General features: G+C 44.1%; 1 protein-coding gene across 1 annotated transcript in view; it reads right to left on the bottom strand.

The window, feature by feature from the left end:
* The window catches only part of PFKL (phosphofructokinase, liver type), a 206,591-nt gene that overhangs the window by 30,537 nt on the left and 162,884 nt on the right, over positions 1-13,170 (bottom strand). The window lies entirely within an intron of this gene.

Here is a 13,170-nt window from a genome sequence, read left to right as displayed (position 1 = left end):
CAAAAGCGGTACAATTTTTTTCATGGAAATTTGGCGTTATGTATTATAGGCCTACAATTCTTAGTAATTACTGACTTAAACCTGACCAAAACAAGAGTCTAGTAGTCATCCCAGATGTGATAAATTTGAAACACAAACGCATGAATTATAATCGAATCAATAATATAATTTTATTATATAATATATATATAATAAAATTATATTATTGATTAGATTATAATTCATGCGTTACATATTTTATATATATATATATATATGTGTGTGTGTGTGTGTGTGTGTGTAAATATATATATATATATATATTATAATACGCATGAATTATAATCGAATCAATAATATAATTTTTTATATATATATATATATATATATATATATATATATATATATATATATATATATAATATAAAATGTGTTGTGTGTTTTGTGCAACGTTTTTTTTTTTTTTTAATTTCCCTCCCTAGTTCCGCTCCCATGTAGCATTGCTGCTGCAGGGAACGGAACTAGGAAGTCATCGGACCGAAAGACGAGCGGCGGGACTCTCGGCTGGCGGTCACAGCAATGAGAGATCATCGCTGGATCGCCAGGACAAGGTAAGAGACACCGCTGCGCTCTCTGCACATCTACCCCGAGCGTGACTCGGGGATACCGATCCTAACCTAAAAAATCCACCCCGAGTCACGCTCGGGATTACCGCCCAGGAGGTTAATAGAATTGTCCAGAGAAGCAAACTGCGCATAGATAGCATGTCGAAGTTGGTAATAGTAAAACAGATAGGTGCGCGGTATGTCAAAGCCAAGGCGCAATTGGTAAAAGGACTTATATATCTGTGCCACTCATTCACTACACAGGGTTTTAACCCATTTGGAGTACCATCGTTGTGGGTCAGGCAGGAAGTACAGTTCTGGCAGGTTAGGGTTGAACCACAGAGGGTTGTTAGGGGATGTCGACCAGGAATATTTGGAGATTTTCGTAACTATGATCTGAAATAGGGAGAGGGCGGTACTTAAAATTGATGTGCCAGGGCGAGCTAGAACATGGCCCTTATAGATATTATAAAGAGTTTCTAAGGAGGAAGCGATAGCACCTTCCATAGTGGTACAGGCATTAGTGAAAATTGGATGTAACCAGTCATGAACGTGTTAACCAGTTGGGATGCCAGGTAATACATATAAAAATTTGGAAACGCCAAGCCCTCCAGGTGTGCTGGGAGTCACAGCCTTTCAAGTGCCACCCTAGAGGAACAGCCACTCAATAGGAATGCGGTGCATATTGTATCAATGCATTTAAAGATTAATTTGGGGATTTTACAAGGGGAATTGGCCATGATGTAAAGCAGCTCGAGTAGATAGATCATTTTAGCCAATTTTCTATCCATTTGCAAACTGATCTTTCCAAGCCTGTAGAATTTACCTTACACATTAGCCGTGTGTGGGGACCTGTGTCAAACGCTTTTGCAAAATCCAAGTACACTACGTCTACAGCCACCCCTCTGTCCAAGGTTTTACTTACCTCCTCATAAAAATAAATCAGGTTTGTTTGACAACTTCTGTCTTTCATGAATCCATGCGGTCTGTTGCTTAAAATATTTTTTTCCAGCAAGAACTCATCTATGTGGTCTTTTATTAAAATCTCCAGTATCTTCCCGACTACAGATGTTAAACTAACAGGTCTATTAGTTACTTGGCAAAGACTTTGATCCCTTTTTAAATATAGGCACCACATTGGCCCTACGCCAATCCAGTGGTACTATTCCAGTTCTTAATGAGTCCATAAAAATTAGAAACAAAGGCTTTGAAATTACAGTGCTCAATTCTTTTAGGATGCGTGGGTGGATGCCATCTGGTCCAGGTGCTTTAGCCACCCTTATTCTGTCTAAATATTTCTTGACCATATCACTTTTGAGCCATTGTGGATCATTTGGGGCTGTGTCAATACCATCCTCGTTATGGTTATGAGCTCCCCCATGCTCCTTTGTATACACAGAGCTGAAGAAAGCATTTAATAAGTTTTCCTTCTCTTTGTCCCCAGTCACCCACTCCTGATTATTTTGTAAAGGGCCTACATGCTCAGACCTAACCTTTTTACTATTAATATATATGAAGATTTTTTTGGGGTTTGTCCTATTATCTTTTGCAATCTGTCATTCATTTTGAATTTTTGCATCCTTGATTTCCTTAACCACTTAACACAAACGGACGTTCCCCTACGTCGGCTCACTTTAAGTGGTTGTACCGGGGTGATGCCTATAGCTAGAGGCATCATCCTGGTACCGTTGTTTAGAGCAGACGGTCGGCTTTCCAGCGATAATGACCGCCGCCTTCCGCGGCTCTGCCTGGGTCTCCCGAGGGCTGGATGGAGTCCCGATCCAAGCCAGATGCGGCTTTGATCAGGTCTCCGATGACGTAACCCGGAGGCTGCGTCCATGATGTCACATCCGGGTTACTCGGCTGCTAAAGGCGGCAGATTCAAAAAGTAACTATTCTCCCCTTAGACTGGCAAGGTACAAACCTGACTTTGCCCCCTCTTGTCCAATGTGCGGGGACCCGGAGGCCTCCTTTTTCCATTTGTTTTGGAGCTGCGCCCAACTGCAGGGTCTGTGGAGACAGATTGTCACTTTCATTCATGATAAAATGGGATCCCCCTTACAGCTCTCCCCCAAGGAATGTCTCCTGGGTGTATACCCAGATGCGGACATGACTAAATCCACTACAGCATTTTTACAGGAAACGTTGTTTATCGCTCGAAAATGAATAGCTAGACAATGGATGAGGAATGATCCCCCCACTTTTGGGCATGGCTCAAGGAAATAAACAATATCCTTTCTTTCCATATATCTATATAAAGATAGAGGCTGTCCCCATAAGTTCAACAAGATTTGGGATAGGTGGGTGCAATGTCCCAATACATGCCAATAGTGTGATATACTTCCACCTTTTCATGGCAACATTCACTACTGTCTGTGTAACCTACTGCATGTTGCTTGACTGTTTTTCTTCTTTATATGCTTGTACAGTTCCTGAATGACTTTTCTTCTAATTTTTGTACTCAATTTTTAATTTTTTTTTTAGCATTAATCAGATGTGGCTGGATTAAGAACAGAGAGTAAAGCCCTGAAATGCAGTGAAAATATGAACCTTAACAAGTAGCTGGTTTTAAAGGAGATATGGAACTTTATTGGGGTTTTATAAAAAGAGCTAAATAAAAAAAAAATTGGATTTTTGACTTCCCATAAAATCCATTTCTCTGATGTTCATTGACAGACACAGCGCCTTATCTTCTTGACCATTGGGTTATACTGCCCCCAACAGCAGTAGGACACTAGGCAGGAAAATAGCTTGATTACGCCTATGGGGCAGTCCCAGGGGGTATACTCCCACTCTCAGCTATAGGCACTCAGTTTTGTTACAAGCAGTGTCAGAAGAAAGCCAACTGCACAGAGGGGTGGGTGCGGTGTCCGTCAATGAACATCAGAAAAATAGATTTTACAAAAAGTCAACAAATTGGATTTTTGTCTTACTGTTAAATCCTTCTCTCAGATGTTCATTGATGGACACAGCTCCAGAATCTTCTTGACCATTGGGTTATGCTACCCCCTACAGGAGTAGGACACTAGGCAGGAAAAAGCTTTACCACGCCTATGGAGCAGTCCCAGGGGGTATGCTTTCACTTCCTGCTATAGGCATTGAGAAAAGGATTTTACGGTAAGACAAAAATCCAATTTTTCATTTCTTTCATTGACGGACACAGCGCCAGAATCTTCTTGACTATTGGGAGGTCCCAAAGCAGTGTCAGAAATGAGGGGTGGGAAAAACACAGCAGAAAAAATTCCCAAAGGCTAAACTTAGCCAACCAACATAACATGGTAACATGGAGCTCAACCATGAACTGGAGCTAACCCTCCACCCTCAAAGAGGACCAAGTCCTCTCAAACATCAGCCTGCAAAACTTTGCGGCCAGAAGCAGCATCCGCAGATGCCAACACATCTTTGTAAAATTTTGTGAAAGGGTGTACAGACGACCAGGTGGCCGCCTTGCAAACCTGCATCACTGACGCCTGATGGCGGAAGGCCCAGGAGGCACTAAGCGCCTGCATAGAATGCGCTTTAACAGGGAAAGGAGGAACCTGGCCCTTGATTTAATAAGTGTAAAAGTAAATAATCTGCGCAATCAATATAAAGTGACACAGTGCTATTCCACAAATAAAAGTGCAAATTCAGCGAAACCTGTGCAAATGAACAATATACAGCAGTTATATGAAACTTCCTCACTAACGGAAGTAAGATGGATCAATATAGTAAAAAATATACAGCGCTATACAAAACCAATAAAGTGACAATGTGCTGAATAAAAGATAAATACAATTTATCCTAAAGGTGCATATATAAAGCGTCCATAAAATATATTCCAAAATTAAGGTGCAAATAGGGAACCTTAATATTAATACGCTTTATATATGCACCTTTAAGATAAATTGTATTATTTATCTTTTATTAAGCACATTGTCACTTTATTGGTTTTGTATAGCGCTGTATATTTTTTACTACCTTGATTGAATAAGCCTGCACTACCATCTGTCTGATCCTTCTGGAAATGGTTGCAGCAGACGCGGCCAACCCATTGTGAGGTCCGCCCGTAAAGACAAAAAAAGGAGTCTGATTTCCTAAACGACTCAGTTGCCGTCAGGTACACCCTGATTGCCCGAACCACATCTCCTTAGGATGCTTAGGACACAGGGAAGGGAACACAATGTCTTCATTCAGATGGAAACCAGAAACAAGCTTCGGAAGTAACGACTTACAAGGACGAAGCACCACTTTATCTCTGTGAACCAAATATGGTGGACAAGACAAAGCTGCCAGCTCGGACAACCTGCGTGCGGAAGTAATCGCCACCAAGAAGGCCACCTTCTGGGACAAGGGAAGCAGAGGAATCTCGCAAATATTTTCGAAAGGCGGTTTCTGAAGAACCGACAGTACCAAATTGAGGTCCCACGGAAGCAACGGAGACCGCACACGCGGAGCCAGGTGGCGAACCCCCTGAAAAAAGATGCGAACCAAGGAATGCGTAGCCAAAAGGACGGTGAAAGAAAATCACCAAAGCTGAAACCTGGCCCTTGATGGTACCCAAGGCCAGGCGCTGTTCCATACCTCTTTGGAGGAACACCCAGAGAAACCCCCAGAGACTCCCACCAAGCAATGTACGACTTCCAAAACGCGATAGTAAATCTTCGTAGAGGTAGATTTCCTAGCTTTTAACAGTGTGGCAATCACAGAATCAGACAACCCGCTATCTTTCAACACCTGGCTTTCAACAGCCAAGGTGTTAAAGCCAGCGACAGTAAAGTACAGTCTGTGCCCAAAACACCTCCCCACCCATACAGACTGGCATCCGTGGTGATCACCGTCCAGTAAATGGGAAGGAAGGATTTTCCCTGTCGAAGAGCCAAGGAGCAAAGCCACCAAATCAGGGACACTCTCGTACCACGGCTCAACAGGATCATATTTTCCAGAGACTGTGGATTCTTGTCAACTTGGCAAGAATCTCCCTTTGCAGAGGTCTCGTGTGGAACTGTGCAAACGGAACCGCCTCAAAAGGTAAACCCTCATCAGGCCTAGCACCCGCGTGCAAGCCCGGAAGGGTGACTGTCTGCTGGACAACAGCAGCTGAATAGCCAGGACAAGAGATCCCAGCAAAGAACTAGGTCCTTACTACTGACTAGGACACAGCACCCACCCCTCTGTGGAGTTGGCTTTCTTCGGACATTTGTAACAAAACTGAGTGCCTATAGCCGAGAGTGGGAGTATACCCCCTGTGACTGCCCCATAGGCGTAGTCAAGTTTTTTCTTGCCTAGTGTCCCACTCCTGTAGGGGGCAGTATAACCCAATGGTCAAGCAGATAAGGAGCTGTGTCTGTCAATGAACGAAAGAGAAACAAATTTTTTGAATAATGTGCTAATCTGCGAGAAATATTGATCCTAAACTCCAAAAATGCTGAAGACCAGGCCTAAGCTTTTTTGTTCACATTCCAGGTGCTGTAGGAAATTCTAAAATTCAGCAATTTTGTTAAGAAAAGTAAACACCACCTTTTGATGCAATAAACATTTACTGCAATAAAGTACTCTATTATTTAGGTATAATTGGCAAAATGTCCACTTCTTTCTGCCATTCTGTATGTTTAAATATTAGGTTAGCAGGGGGCGTGGCCTGGAGCGGTATGCGATAGGACGTGAGTGAAAGGAGCTCCGCCGGCACGGTCTCCATTTTTACTTATCCTGCACCCTCGTGACCCTTCTTACAGGCTGATCAGACCCCAATCGTACCCTGTTTAGACCGGGACATGTCACCGCCGAAAAAGAACGTGGATTCCTCGGCCAAGGTCGACAAATTGCATTGGCAAGAGAAGGACACTGGCTCCCATGATGGTGCCGAAGGCCCTGAAGAGCAGGGCGCCGACACGGCAAAAGTCTTGGAAGCAATATCCGCATGCCAGACATCCCTTCCCTCTAAAATCGAAGAAGTAAAAATTGACATCTCCCTGGTGAGGCAGGACTTCCAGAAACTAAGGGAAAGGGTCTCCGAGGCTAAGACCTGGCTGAGCAACGTGGAGGATTCCCTCCCCCTGCTACAGGATGCCTCAGACAGATTGCAGCTGCAAGTGAGTCAGCTCTTGCAAAAGCAGGATGATATGGAGAACCGCCTCCGTCGCTGAAATCTCAGGTTTGTAGGGCTGCGATATTCCCAAAATTCCCAAGGTGGCGATATTCCCAAACTTCTCGGTGGAGGTTCAAAGGCACCGGAGGAACTTCAAGGAAGCGAAACGTCGGCTTCGTATCAAGCATCCTAAATATGCTATGTTGTTCCCGGCGCAACTTTGGGTGGAAGGAAAGGATTGTGTACATTTCTTCGAGGAGCTAGAAGCTGTCATAACGTGGCTGGAACACCAAGAAACTCGAGGATGAGGGATCCCTATAACTTTTTATATTACACATTCCTGACTGTTACTGTGAATCTTGGGGTTATCCTGCTGGACTTACCCCCAAGGACCTGCACTTTGGGAATTCTATCCTCTTAAAGATGTACTGTAGGTCTGGAACACTGTTGCCTTTTCAATCTCTTAAACAAGCCATGGTTTCGGAGACCTTGGATTATTTCTGAGACGGCACGCTAATCTCTGGCCTACTCCCCTACCAGAAGGGCTTTTCTCCAGGTGGACTGCTCCTGCTATCCTGACTAGGGTTAGGGAGAGAATATTAGCCATTTCCTTGGTCGCATTACCTCAATTCTTAATTTCTGAATAACTGAGTCTTGGCTAATTTTTTTCCGGCGGAGTACTCCCCCCCACCACTGGTCCGCTTGCAGGTGGACAATTTCCTATGGTGTGTTATGCTGCCCAGCAGACTTTTACCCCCCCAGCAAGTACCAACAGGAGGGTTCCATACATGTCACGTGTGTTCTTTGGGTCTAGCTGGGAGACCCCGCATGGAGCTGCAGTTTACATAATTATGTGCTACGATGTTTACACTCTATTTTGCATGTATATGTCTGGGTTTTTGCTGTCTAACTGTTGGACCAAAGGGCGATATACCGGCACAAGTTGAGGCCAGTGCAGGGTGGGATGTTGTTTTCTGATACAAAGTATTATGATGCAACTAGTGTGGTTACTTGTACTTAGATTGACGAGCAAGATACTGGTGTACACGGAAAGCTGTGGAGATGCGTTGGTTTGAGCGCCAGGAGGTTAGTGAATGTATGCCTATGGGGGTGGCGGAGACTTTTGGAGCGCTCAATTGTCTTACTACCTATCAGAGAAAATGGCCACTTTGAAGCTACTTACATGGAATGTCCGTGGTCTTGGGGACAAAATTAAAAGGTCGGCAGTTTTCTGCCACCTTAAGAGGCTAAGGGTGAACATTGTTGTGCTAGTGGAAACTCATGTTGAGGGTTGCCTGCAGCTTGCCCTTAGACACCCTTGGACAGGCTGGACACACCACCCCTCATTTACCTCTTACTGAAGGAGAGTCTCTGTCCTCATAGCTAAATCTGTGCACTTCGAGCTCTGTGACTCTCTGGTCGACCCCCTGGGCAGATATGTGTTCCTCTCCGCTCTGGTGTTTGGGAACCACTGTCAATAATGGCTTATTATGTACCCCCTCCTTTCGCAGTAACAGTCATAATGGAAGGTTTTGATTTTATGGCACAACACCCCACTGTGCCGGCGATTTGGCTGGGGTACCACCATGAACCCGTTTATTGACAGACTACATAAAGGCATATCGATTCAGCTAGACTGAATCCTGTTTTGCTAGGCTGGTGGCTGAATTTGGATTAATAGACACTTGGAGGGCATTGTTTCCCGCCACTCGGGTCTACTCCTGCTTTTCTTCTTCTCATCATTCCTTGTCTCGCATTGGTTTTATATTGATCTCAGATACTTTAGTTCCCAGACTGACTGAAGCGGGTTTTGTAGCTAGATCACTTTCTGACCATTGCCCATACAGGGCAAAACTTGCCCTAAGGCATGATAAGCCGCCGTGCACGTGGTGGCTTAATCCTTTCTGGCTTAGGCTTATACCTGCAGAGGACAAACTTGAAGCCCAGTGGAGTCGTTTCTTTGCTGAGAATGATCACTCGGCCTCGAACGTGGCTGTATGGGAAGCTTTTAAGCTCTTTACGAGATCCACACTCACTCCCCGCATAGCCCAGCTGAAATCCGACTCGGAGAAGACCCTAAAAATATGCAGTACAGTGCCTGCACACCGCAGAGCAAGAATTTATAGCTGACCTTTCCACTTCTAAGGTCGATAATCTTAAATTGCTGACCAGGATTGTTTAACAACTTCATCAAGACCGGGCCAAACAAATTCTTTTTTAAAAAACCGAGGGTTTTTGAACATGGAGAACGGGCGGGGAAACTTTTGGTGTATTTAGTCCATAGGGAGGACAGACCGCCGGTGGTTATCACTCTTCGCTTACCCATGGATTAGGGATAGGCCGATTATCGGCAAGGCCGATACGCACTTTCCCCAATATATCGGTATCGGCCCCGCAACTGGCCAATATTACCGATATTTTTGTGAGGTTTTCCAACACCCTGGGGTTATTTATTGTTGTAACACTGTATCCAGACATACATTGGTAACTTCTTTCCACAGTTTTCTTTTTAGGAGCCTCAGTCATTCTGCCTACTTAGGCCGCCTCCCTCGCATTGGACAGCCTCCTCTGGAGTCGGGACTAGTCTCGCGGGAGTGTATCACAGCCAAACACCCACCCACAGCAGCCCAGAGCCAGCCAGCCACTTACATCCACAGGCCCTGTACTAGCCAGCCACCCACAGGACCTGTACCAGCCAGCCACCAACAACCCCTGTGCCAACCACCCACCCACCACAGGGTGCCAGCCAGCCACCCACAGCCCCTGTGCCAGCCAGCCACCTACCACAGGGTACCCAGACAGCCACCCACCACAGGGTGCCAGACAAGGCCCCCCCGGTTTGGATGGCATTCCCATAGAGTTCTATTCCTTGTTTTCCGAGACACTTACGCCAAAACTTCTTTCCCTTTTTAATCATATATGTTTGAAAATCTTACTTTACCTCCCTTCATGCGAGAAGCCTTGATAATATTACTCCCAAAACCCGGTAAGCATCCTAGTCTACCCGAATCGTATCACCCCATCTCCCTTCGTCAAGTGGATATTAAAATTCTAGTCAAACTGTTATCTAATAGACTCAGTCAGGTAATATCATTAATCCACGCAGACCAGGCAGGTTTTATGCCAGGTAAAAACACCTCTTTTATTCTAAAAAGATTGTGCATGAATATCCAAGCGCACCATGACAATCCAGGCACCAGGGTAGTTGTTACCTTATTGGTGGGTAGATGAATAGATGCGCAAAACCTAGTGTTAACATGACAGCTGCACCTGAAATTCCTGAATCCGGGAAAAGGGATAAATAAGTATGCAAAAGGTGCGCTATGAAAAAAACTCAAATATAATCACAAATTACTGTACCTTCTTCTGGGAAGCTCGGCCGCCTGCAGTGGGGACTGAGCTATGTGACGATAAGGATCCTCAACCCTAACCCTCCACCGGGTGGAGGAGCCTTACCGTCACATAGCTCGGTTCGCACTGCAGGCGGCCAAGCTTTCCGTTTTTTTTTTCTACATGTCTGTTTAAAGCCGCCCATTCAACTTCTATGTGTAAGTGCAATATCATTATTTAATAAAGTTTTTAGAAGATAATGCACTAGGAGCTGTTTTTATACCCTTTGGTGATTTGTGCCGAGTGTGGATAGTTTTTCCTGCATGGAGGGAGACTTCAATGCTAGCATTAACAGCTGATCTCTGAGGCTGCACCGGGTAAGGCAGACTCGGTTTCCCCGGAGGAGGAGTTCCAGAGTAGTGGCCGCTGTTACACTGTAGACCTAGACTGTTTGATCCGACATATGCCTACAACACTGCGGGGTCCGGTAAGCAGCCATACATTAGAGCTTTCATGGAGGAATTGCATGCCGCACTAGGGGGTGTAAGCTTTGTGAAGTTTGTTTTAAGCTAATCACAGCAACATCACCTTTATACACCTTCTTCCTTGATACAGACTCATTTAATCAGTTAAATCAGATCTGGACTTTATTATCGCTAATTGCATTTTACAACACTCTGGGGTTATTTATTGTTTGTAACACTGTATTCCGACATACATCGGTAACTTCTTTCCACAGTTTTTTTTAGGAGCCTCAGTCATTCATGTTTTTACCTGAATACTTTGTATCAGCCTCTTACCGAGAAAAGATTTTGTTACCATTAACCTGTTCATGTGTCATCCGAGCACATTTTTGGATATTTATTCACTGACATAGTTAATTTATGATTGTAATTTTGTGTTTTGCATACATTGTTAACTCACATAGGGAAAATTGATCACTTTTTTGAGTATTTCACCTTTCCACAATAATTAATCTTTTGATTAGAATTTGAGGTGTATATACAATGTATATATTTTTATTTATTCACTCCCACAAGGTAATTTGTGATTATATTTCATTAGTTTTTTCATAGCGCACCTTTGCATACTTATTTAGTTGTTACCTTAGACACCACTAAAGCTTTAGATTCCGTAGAGTGGAGTTTTTTATGGACCCGCCTGAGCAGATATGGTTTTGGACCCAGTTTTATTAAGTGGGTACAGCTGCTGTATCAGAATCCGGCAATCAGGGTGATAGCAAATGGGTGGATGTCGGAACCGTTTCCTCTCACAAGAGGGACCCGTCAGGGATGTTCCCTGTCCCCCTTGCTCTAAGCTCTGGCGGCTGAGCCATTGGCAATTGCAGTGCGTTCACACCCGGAGGTGGTCGGGTTGAGCAGAGGTACACTGACCGAAAAAATTTGCATGTATGCAGACGATACTCTCTTGTATTTAGCAGATGCTGGTAATTCCGTAGCAACGGCCCTAGCTTTAATATAAAAATTTGGGGTCTTTTCCCAGCTCAAGATTAATTGGGATAAATCTCAAATACTCCCCATAAAGAGCTTTCCATTTCCTTCTTCCCAAATAGATATTCCTCTGCAGAGAGTGAGAAGTATTAAATACCTTGGGGTTCACATTACAAAATTTTCGTCAGACGTCTCAAATATATTCAACTGCGGTTTTCCATGATCAAGACTAAACTTAGCACCTGGGCCCAGCTGCCAATTGGGGAGATGGGTCGCATAAATTTAATCAAGATGGTACTCCTTCCCAAGATACTATATGCTGTGTGGCATTCACCCATATACTTACCCCTTAAACACTTTAAGGCAATAAGGCATTGCTTAGACCATTTGTTTGGGGCAATAGTAGACATAAGCTCCCTTGGCAGAAATTGAAGGACCCCGCAGACCTGGGAGGTGTTGCACTTCCTGATATTAGTTTGTACTATCTAGCTGCTCAGTTGTTTCACATAGACAAAGGGGATAGACACAGGTTTCTCACACTTCTATGCCCCTCTTGGTCCCATAGCACGAACGACTCTTTATGTGCCTTTCTCGGGGGGCTGAGTTTGCGGGTACTCATGACTCTTTACTATATATAAGACCTTTGACTCTCTGAGGGAAGAGTTTAACTTGCCAGGCCATATGTTTTTCAGGTATCTACAGATGCATCATGCCTTTCAAGCACAGTTTGTTGGGGCTTCTCCCCACCTTGACTCTGTATTTGTGCTTGAGGTGCTCAAGGGAACCGAACCTAAGGGAATGATTTCAACATTTTACGCTGCATTGCATATACCCCCCTCAACAACCATTGCATATGCACTTAAAACCTGTTGGGAGAGAGATGATGGGTGTGTGGAAGATGGGGAGTGGGGGGAGGCACTAGATGCTTGCAAAATGGTATCCCCCAGACTCTCGGATCGCCTTACACAATTATAAATTCTGCATCATTCCTATATAACCCCGGTCCGTCTGGCGAGGTACAAACCACAACAAACAATCTAGTCTGTGTCCAATGTGTGGAGATAGTTCAGGCACCTTTTACCATCTACTATGGCAGTGTACTAAAGTTTAGGGTTTTTGGACGCAAGGTATAAAATTCCTACATGACAATATGGACTCCCCTTTGACTCTACACCCTAAACCCTGTTTGTTGGGCATCCTTCCAGACTTGGATAGATCGACTAGACCCTTTCTTCATGAAACCCTTTTTACAGCTAGAAAGCTCATTGCCAAACCATGGATACGTACACGGCCACCCTTATTTAAAGATTGAGATTACTGAGATAAACAACACTTTACCGTATAAAAGATTTATGTATACCCACAGAGGCTGCCTGCTTAAATTTAACAAGATATGGGATAGATGGCTTCAGGATGCGGTGACTTGTGGATAATATGGTGGAAAAGGGTCTGGGCATCGGATTGTGTTAAGAATTATCTGGTAAGTTCAGTGAGTGCTAGGGTATACCAATTCTGCTTCCCTTAACACACTGGTCGTTCTAGGTGTTCCCACTTATTGTCAATGCGATTTCACCTTGCACGGTTTTATGTTTCATGTTTCTCTAGGATGCAAGCCTGTCAAGACTTTTGGGTTTGTTTATTGTTCTGTTTCATACCAATGCATCAAATTACGAATTTATCTTTGTATCTTTTTTGTCAACTGTGCATAGTTTCAATAAAAGATTGTTTGAAGTTAAAA

This window comes from Pelophylax lessonae (genome assembly GCF_965119305.1).
Source record: "Pelophylax lessonae genome assembly, chromosome: 6".
Taxonomy (NCBI): Eukaryota; Metazoa; Chordata; class Amphibia; order Anura; family Ranidae; genus Pelophylax; species Pelophylax lessonae.
The sequence above is the reverse complement of the archived record's forward strand: the minus strand, read 5'-3'. Positions and strand labels throughout refer to the sequence as shown.